Raw genomic sequence first — 10,285 nt, forward strand, 5'->3', positions numbered from 1 at the left:
TACATCAAAAACCGTTCAACGGAGGAAATTTAAACTTCACTACATGCGACAAGATCATTTGACAGAGTGCATATCGAGTGTACATTGAAAACCGTTCAAGGGAGGAAACTTAAACTTCACCACATGTTGCATGACCATTTGATAGAGTGCATATTGAGTGAACATCAAAAACTGTTCAACGGAGGAAATTTAAACTTCACCACATGTTACATGATCATTTGATAGAGTGCATATTGAGTGTACATCAAAAACCGTCCGACGGAGGAAATTTAAACTTCACCACATGTTACGTGATCATTTGATATAGTACACATTGAGTGTACTTCAAAACCATTCAAAAGAGGAAATTTAAACTTCACCACATGTTACATGACCATTTAATACAGTGTACATTGAAAACCGTTCAAAAGAGGAAATTTAAACTTCACCACATGTTACATGACCATTTGATATAGAACACATTTCGTGTACATCAATACCCATTCAAGGGAGGAAATTTAAACTTCACCACATGTTACATGACCATTTGATACAGCACATATTGAGTGTACATCAAAACCGTTCAAAAGCGGAAATTTAAACTTTCCCACATGTTACATGACCATTTGATATCGCATATATTGAGTGTACATCAAAAACCGTTAAACGAAGGAAATTTAAACTTCACCACATGTTACGTGACCATTTGATACAGCACATAGAGTGTAAATTGAAAACCATTCAACGGAGAAAATTTAAACCTCACCACATGTTACATGACCATTTGATAGAGTGTACATCAAAACTGTTCAACGGAGGAAACTTAAATTTCAACACATGTAACAAGACCATTTGATACAGCACATATTGAGTGTACGTCGAAAACCATTCAACGGAGGAAATGTAAATTTACCACATGTTACATGACCATTTGATAGAGTGAATATTGAGTGTACATCAAAAACTGTTCAACGGAGGAAATTTAAACTTCACCACATCTTACATGATCATTTCATATAGTACACAATGAGTGTACATTAAAAACCGTTCAACGGAGGAAATTTAAACTTCAACACATGTTACATAACCATTTCATATAGTACATATTCAGTGTACATCAAAACCATTCAAAAGAGGAAATTTAAACTTCACCACATGTTGCCTGACCATTTGATACAGCACATATTGAGTGTACATCGAAGACAATTCAACAGAGGAAAGTTAAACTTCACCCCATGTTACATGATCATTTGATATCGTACACATTGAGTGTACATTGAAAACTGTTCAACGGAGGAAATTTAAACTTTACCACATGTTACATGACCATTTGATATAGTACACATTGAGTGTACATCAAAACTGTTCAAAAGAAGAAATTTCAACTTTACCACATGTTACATGACCATTTGGTATAGTACATATTCAGTGTACATCAAAACCATTCAAAAGAGGAAATTTAAACTTCACCACATGTTACATGAACATTTAATAGAGTGTACATTGAAAACCGTTAAACGATGGAAATTTAAACTTCACCACATGTTACGTGACCATTTGATATTGAACATATTGAGTGTACATCAAAAACCGTTCAACGGAGGAAATTTAAACTTTACCGTATGTTACATGACCATTTGATAGAGTGAATATTGAGTGTACATCAAAAACTGTTCAACAGAGGAAATTTAAACTTCACCACATGTTACATGACCATTTGATACAGCACATCGAACACCGTTCAACGGGGGGAATTTAACTTACCACATGTTACATGACCATTTGATAAAGTACACATTCAGTGTACATCAAAACTGTTCAAAAGAGGAACTTTTAAACTTCACCACATGTTACATGACCATTTGATATTGAACATATTGCGTGTACATCAAAAACCATTGAACGGAGGAAATTTAAACTTAACCACATGTTACATGACCATTTGATAGAGTCTATTTTGAGTGTACATCAAAAACCGTTCAACGGGGGGAATTTAAATTCACCACATGTTACATGACCATTTGATATAGTACATATTGAGTGTACATCAAAAACCGTTCAACGGAGGAAATTTAAACTTCACTACATGCGACAAGATCATTTGACAGAGTGCATATCGAGTGTACATTGAAAACCGTTCAAGGGAGGAAACTTAAACTTCACCACATGTTGCATGACCATTTGATAGAGTGCATATTGAGTGAACATCAAAAACTGTTCAACGGAGGAAATTTAAACTTCACCACATGTTACATGATCATTTGATAGAGTGCATATTGAGTGTACATCAAAAACCGTCCGACGGAGGAAATTTAAACTTCACCACATGTTACGTGATCATTTGATATAGTACACATTGAGTGTACATCAAAACTATTCAAAAGAGGAAATTTAAACTTCACCACATGTTACATGACCATTTAATACAGTGTACATTGAAAACCGTTCAAAAGAGGAAATTTAAACTTCACCACATGTTACATGACCATTTGATATAGAACACATTTCGTGTACATCAATACCCATTCAAGGGAGGAAATTTAAACTTCACCACATGTTACATGACCATTTGATACAGCACATATTGAGTGTACATCAAAACCGTTCAAAAGCGGAAATTTAAACTTTCCCACATGTTACATGACCATTTGATATCGCATATATTGAGTGTACATCGAAAACAGTTCAAGGGAGGAAATTTAAACTTCACCACATGTTACATGACCATTTGATATTGAACATATTGAGTGCACATCAAAAACCGTTAAACGAAGGAAATTTAAACTTCACCACATGTTACGTGACCATTTGATATTGAACATATTGAGTAATTAAAAAAAAAAAAAAAAAAACGTTCAACGGAGGAAATTTAAACTTTACCGTATGTTACATGACCATGTGATAGAGTGAATATTGAGTGTACATCAAAAACTGTTCAACGGAGGAAATTTAAACTTCACCACATGTTACATGACCATTTGATACAGCACATCGAAAACCGTTCAACGGGGGAAATTTAAACTTACCACATGTTACATGACCATTTGATAATGAACATATTGAGTGTACATCAAAAACCGTTAAACGGAGGAAATTTAAACTTCACCACATGCGACAAGATCATTTGACAGAGTGAATATCGAGTGTACATTGAAAACCGTTCAAGGGAGGAAACTTAAACTTCACCACATGTTGCATGACCATTTGATAGAGTGTACGTTGAAAACGGTTCAACGGAAGAAATTTAAACTTTACCACATGTTACATGACCATTTGATATAGTACACATTGAGTGTACATCAAAACTGTTCAAAAGAAGAAATTTCAACTTTACCACATGTTACATGACCATTTGGTATAGTACATATTCAGTGTACATCAAAACCATTCAAAAGAGGAAATTTAAACTTCACCACATGTTACATGAACATTTAATAGAGTGTACATTGAAAACCGTTAAACGATGGAAATTTAAACTTCACCACATGTTACGTGACCATTTGATATTGAACATATTGAGTGTACATCAAAAACCGTTCAACGGAGGAAATTTAAACTTTACCGTATGTTACATGACCATTTGATAGAGTGAATATTGAGTGTACATCAAAAACTGTTCAACAGAGGAAATTTAAACTTCACCACATGTTACATGACCATTTGATACAGCACATCGAACACCGTTCAACGGGGGGAATTTAACTTACCACATGTTACATGACCATTTGATAAAGTACACATTCAGTGTACATCAAAACTGTTCAAAAGAGGAACTTTAAACTTCACCACATGTTACATGACCATTTGATATTGAACATATTGCGTGTACATCAAAAACCATTGAACGGAGGAAATTTAAACTTAACCACATGTTACATGACCATTTGATAGAGTCTATTTTGAGTGTACATCAAAAACCGTTCAACGAGGGGAATTTAAATTCACCACATGTTACATGACCATTTGATATAGTACATATTGAGTGTACATCAAAAACCGTTCAACGGAGGAAATTTAAACTTCACTACATGCGACAAGATCATTTGACAGAGTGCATATCGAGTGTACATTGAAAACCGTTCAAGGGAGGAAACTTAAACTTCACCACATGTTGCATGACCATTTGATAGAGTGCATATTGAGTGAACATCAAAAACTGTTCAACGGAGGAAATTTAAACTTCACCACATGTTACATGATCATTTGATAGAGTGCATATTGAGTGTACATCAAAAACCGTCCGACGGAGGAAATTTAAACTTCACCACATGTTACGTGATCATTTGATATAGTACACATTGAGTGTACTTCAAAACCATTCAAAAGAGGAAATTTAAACTTCACCACATGTTACATGACCATTTAATACAGTGTACATTGAAAACCGTTCAAAAGAGGAAATTTAAACTTCACCACATGTTACATGACCATTTGATATAGAACACATTTCGTGTACATCAATACCCATTCAAGGGAGGAAATTTAAACTTCACCACATGTTACATGACCATTTGATACAGCACATATTGAGTGTACATCAAAACCGTTCAAAAGCGGAAATTTAAACTTTCCCACATGTTACATGACCATTTGATATCGCATATATTGAGTGTACATCAAAAACAGTTCAAGGGAGGAAATTTAAACTTCACCACACGTTACATGACCATTTGATATTGAACATATTGAGTGTACATCAAAAACCGTTAAACGAAGGAAATTTAAACTTCACCACATGTTACGTGACCATTTGATACAGCACATAGAGTGTAAATTGAAAACCATTCAACGGAGAAAATTTAAACCTCACCACATGTTACATGACCATTTGATAGAGTGTACATCAAAAACTGTTCAACGGAGGAAACTTAAATTTCAACACATGTAACAAGACCATTTGATACAGCACATATTGAGTGTACGTCGAAAACCATTCAACGGAGGAAATGTAAATTTACCACATGTTACATGACCATTTGATAGAGTGAATATTGAGTGTACATCAAAAACTGTTCAACGGAGGAAATTTAAACTTCACCACATCTTACATGATCATTTCATATAGTACACAATGAGTGTACATTAAAAACCGTTCAACGGAGGAAATTTAAACTTCAACACATGTTACATAACCATTTCATATAGTACATATTCAGTGTACATCAAAACCATTCAAAAGAGGAAATTTAAACTTCACCACATGTTGCCTGACCATTTGATACAGCACATATTGAGTGTACATCGAAAACAATTCAACAGAGGAAAGTTAAACGTCACCCCATGTTACATGATCATTTGATATCGTACACATTGAGTGTACATTGAAAACTGTTCAACGGAGGAAATTTAAACTTCAACACATGTTACATGACCATTTGATACAACACCTATTGAGTGTACATCAAAAACCGTTCAACGGAGGAAATTTAAACTTCAGCACATGTTACATGACCATTTGATACAGCACATATTGAGTGTATGTCGAAAACCATTCAATGGAGGAAATTTCAACTTTACCACATGTTACATGACCATTTGATAGACCACATATTGAGTGCACATCAAAACCATTCAAAAGAGTAAATTTAAACTTCACCACATGTTACATGACCATTTGATATTGAACATATTGAGTGTACATAAAAAAACCGTTCACCGGAGGAAATTTAAACTTCACCACATGTTACATGACCATTTGATGGAGTGCACATCGAGTGTACATCAAAAACTGTTCAACGGAGGAAATTTAAACTTCACCACATGTTACATGATCATTTGATAGAGTGCATATTGAGTGAATATCAAAAACCATGCAATGCAGGAAATTTAAACTTCACCACATGTTATATGATCATTTGATACAGTGCATATTGAGTGAACATCGAAAACCATTAAACGGAGGAAATTTAAACTTCACCACATGTTACATGACCATTTGATAGAGTGCATATTGAGTGTACATTGATAACCATAGGACGGAGAAAATTTAAACTTCACCACATATTACATGATCATTTGATATAGTACACATTGAGTGTACGTCGAAAACCATTCAATGGAGGAAATTTCAACTTTCCCACATGTTACATGACCATTTGATATCGCATATATTGAGTGCACATCAAAAACAGTTCAAGGGAGGAAATTTAAACTTCACCACATGTTACATGACCATTTGATATTGAACATATTGAGTGTACATCAAAAACTGTTTAACGGAGGAAATTTAAACTTCACCACATGCTACAAGATCATTTGACAGAGTGCATATCGAGTGTACATTGAAAACCGTTCAAGGGAGGAAACTTAAACTTCACCACATGTTGCATGACCATTTGATAGAGTGTACATTGAAAACCGTTCAACGGAGGAAATTTAAACTTTACATGACCATTTGATAGAGTGCATTTTGAGTGTACATCAAAAACCGTCCGACGGAGGAAATTTAAACTTCACCACATGTTACATGACCATTTGGTATAGTACATATTCAGTGTACATCAAAACCATTCAAAAGAGGAAATTTAAACTTCACCACATGTTACATGACCATTTAATAGAGTGTATATTGAAAACCGTTAAACGGAGGAAATTTAAACTTCACCACATGTTACATGACCATTTGATACAGCACATCGAAAACCGTTCAACGGGGGAAATTTAAATTTACCACATGTTACATGACCATTTGATAAAGTACATATTCAGTGTACATCAAAACCATTCAAAAGAGGAAACTTAAACTTTACCATATGTAACATGACCATTTCATATCGTACATATTGAGTGTACATCAAAACCGTTCAAAAGAGGAAATGTAAACTTCACCACACGTTACATGACCATTTGATAAAGAACACTTTGCGTGTACATCAATACCCGTTCAACGGAGAAAATTTAAACTTTGCCACATGTTACATGACCATTTGATATCGCAAATATTGAGTGTACATAAAAAAAACTGTTCAACTGAGGAAATTTAAACTTCACCACACGTTACATGACCATTTGATATAGAACATATTGAATGTACATCAAAAACCATTCAACAGAGGAAATTTAAACTTTACCACATGTTACATGACCATTTGATAGAGTGAATATTGAGTGTACATCAAAAACTGTTCAACGGAGGAAATTTAAACTTCAACACATGTAACATGACCATTTGATACAGCACATATTGAGTGTACGTCGAAAACCATTCAACGGAGGAAATGTAAATTTACCACATGTCACATCACCATTTGAGGGAGTACATCAAAACCCTTCAAAAGAGGAAATTTAAACTTCACCACACGTTACATGACCATTTGATACAGCACATCGAAAACCGTTCAACGGGGGAAATTTAAATTTACCACATGTTACATGACCATTTGATAAAGTACATATTCAGTGTACATCAAAACCATTCAAAAGATCAAATTTAAACTTTACCACATGTTACATGACCATTTCATATCGTACATATTGAGTGTACATCAAAACCGTTCAAAAGAGGAAATGTAAACTTCACCACACGTTACATGACCATTTGATAAAGAACACATTGCGTGTACATCAATACCCGTTCAACGGAGGAAATTTAAACTTCACCACATGTTATATGACCATTTGATACAGCACATATTGAGTGCACGTCGAAAACCATTCAACGGAGGAAATGTAAATTTACCACATGTTAGTAGGGTAAGAATACTGATTCTGGCTCACTTTTCCCCATGTAAATGAATGGGGGATTTTCAGCGATTTATATTTTTTTTCCTTAAAAATAAACCCCCTTTTTATCCCAAGGTATATTTATTTGTCTCCCCTTTTAACTTGGAGGTTGAACCTCATTGAATTGAACACCTGGGGGTTGAACAGCTCACTCATTGAACCTATAAAGATTTGTTCATTCTCAAATTCCTTCAATAGTTTAATTTTCTTTGCACAATAATCTTCATCTAAAATATTGACAAACAAAACATTTGAATCTTTATATTTTTTAAGATACCCCATTTGTGCCATTACGATAATGATAAACTTCTCTTAATGCTCTTGTTTAACCACCTCCTGAGCCACAGGTTATTTTTTGTTAAGCCCCGCCCACTTTTCTTTAAGCCCCGCCCACTTTTGTTAAGCCCCGCCCACTTTTCATAAGGTAATTTTTCTAAGCCACGCCCACTTTTCCTAAGCTCCGCCCACTTTTGCTAAGCTCCGCCCACTTTTCATAAGGTATTTTTTCTAAGCCACGCCCACTTTCCTAAGCTCCGCCCACTTTTGCTAAGCTCCGCCCACTTTTCATAAGGTATTTTTTCTAAGCCACGCCCACTTTTCCTAAGCCCCACCCACTTTTGCTAAGCTCCGCCCACTTTTCATAAGGTATTTTTTCTAAGCCACGCCCACTTTTCCTAAGCCCCGCCCACTTTTGCTAAGCTCCGCCCACTTTTCATGAGGTATTTTTTCTAAGCCCCGCCCACTTTTCCTAAGCCCCGCCCACTTTTGCTAAGCTCCGCCCACTTTTCATAAGGTATTTTTTCTAAGCCACGCCCACTTTTCCTAAGCTCCGCCTACTTTTGCTAAGCCCCGCCCACTCTTACATCATTTCCAGTTCATCTCTGACTCACAAAGAAATCACTAGAAAATTACAGGATGTTATGGTTTTGAAAAATTTCCCAATGAAGGCTTGCCTAGGCTTGCCCAGGGAATTTCCAAAGGAAACCACACCCACCAGTCTTTCTCTATAAAAGCTTCAAACCCAGGCTCCCTTTTAAACATTTGTTCTTGCTGGCAATGGTGTTCTGTGTGCTTGTCTCAAACTCTCTGTCTTCTATGGAACTAAACCTTCAAGTTGATGAACTGGATTCAAACCTCTTATCTATTGAGGTAAGATTTTTATTTTCCTATTTTCAAACTTTGATTGAAGCATACTCATTTAATAATTAAATAACTTAATTAATACATTATTATTTTCTCTCACAGGAAATTGTATCTGAAAATACTGCTTTTGCTACAACTTGGGGGGAAATTGTTGGCTTGGTTGAAGACCTTGAGTGGGATGACTTTGGTGTTCCTTGGAACTCTCTGTCTTCTATGGAACTAAACCTTCAAGTTGATGAACTGGATTCAAACCTCTTATCTATTGAGGTAAGATTTTTTATTTTCCTATTTTCAAACTTTGATTGAAGCATACTCATTTAATAATTAAATAACTTAATTAATACATTATTATTTTCTCTCACAGGAAATTGTGTCTGAAATACGAAATGAAAATACTGCTTTTGCTACAACTTGGGGGAAATTGTTGGCTTGGTTGAAGACCTTATGAGCGACCAAGACCCACAGAACGAGTTCGTCCTTGATGACCCAACCAAAGAGTTATACCTTGGAGACCAGCAAAATCCTGAAAAAAGAGTTTTACAGCAATAGTACTCATTGTGAGTTATCAAGACAATACCCACTGAACAAGTTATACCTTGATGAGCCAGAATACAAGTTTTACCTTGGAGACTCACAAATTTTGAAAAATCAAGAAATGAGTTCTGCCTTGATGGTTTAAATAACTACCTTGGAGACTCAGGAAAAGGGTTCTGCCAAGATGGTTCTAAATATGGGGCCTACCTTGGAGACTCACAAATTTTGAAAAAATCAGTAAATGAGTTCTGCCTTGATGGTTTAAATAACTACCTTGGAGACTCAGGAAAAGGGTTCTGCCAAGATGGTTCTAAATATGGGGCCTACCTTGGAGACTCACAAATTTTGAAAAAATCAGTAAATGAGTTCTGCCTTGATGGTTTAAATAACTACCTTGGAGACTCAGGAAAAGGGTTCTGCCAAGATGGTTCTAAATATGGGGCCTACCTTGGAGACTCACAAATTTTGAAAAAATCAGTAAATGAGTTCTGCCTTGATGGTTTAAATAACTACCTTGGAGACTCAGGAAAAGGGTTCTGCCAAGATGGTTCTAAATATGGGGCCTACCTTGGAGACTCACAAATTTTGAAAAAATCAGTAAATGAGTTCTGCCTTGATGGTTTAAATAACTACCTTGGAGACTCAGGAAAAGGGTTCTGCCAAGATGGTTCTAAATATGGGTCCTACCTTGGAGACTCACAAATTTTGAAAAAAATCAGTAAATGAGTTATCCTTAAGAGACTTTGTAAGTTGGTTTTACTTTGAATACTTGAAATGTGGGTTCTGGATTGATAACTCACAATGTGATACATATCTTGGAAACTCAACGGGAATGTGGTTATACCTTGAAGACTTGGAAAGTTGGGTTTATGTTGGACACTTGAAACTTTTTTGGGGGCTTTTATTT

The 10,285-nt window shown here is 35.4% G+C and overlaps 1 long non-coding RNA gene across 1 annotated transcript; it reads left to right on the forward strand.

Moving 5' to 3' along the window:
- The first annotated feature begins 7,745 nt into the window (after positions 1–7,745).
- Positions 7,746–9,467, forward strand: LOC147018015 (uncharacterized). Its single transcript, XR_015062784.1, has 3 exons — positions 7,746–8,850; positions 8,947–9,111; positions 9,209–9,467. It is a non-coding gene; the product is annotated as an uncharacterized LOC147018015 (long non-coding RNA).
- Positions 9,468–10,285: the final 818 nt, after the last annotated feature.

The sequence above is a fragment of the Eptatretus burgeri genome, chromosome 10, assembly GCF_056783735.1.
Source record: "Eptatretus burgeri isolate ZD-2024b chromosome 10, Ebu_testis_v1, whole genome shotgun sequence".
Lineage (NCBI taxonomy): Eukaryota > Metazoa > Chordata > Myxini > Myxiniformes > Myxinidae > Eptatretus > Eptatretus burgeri.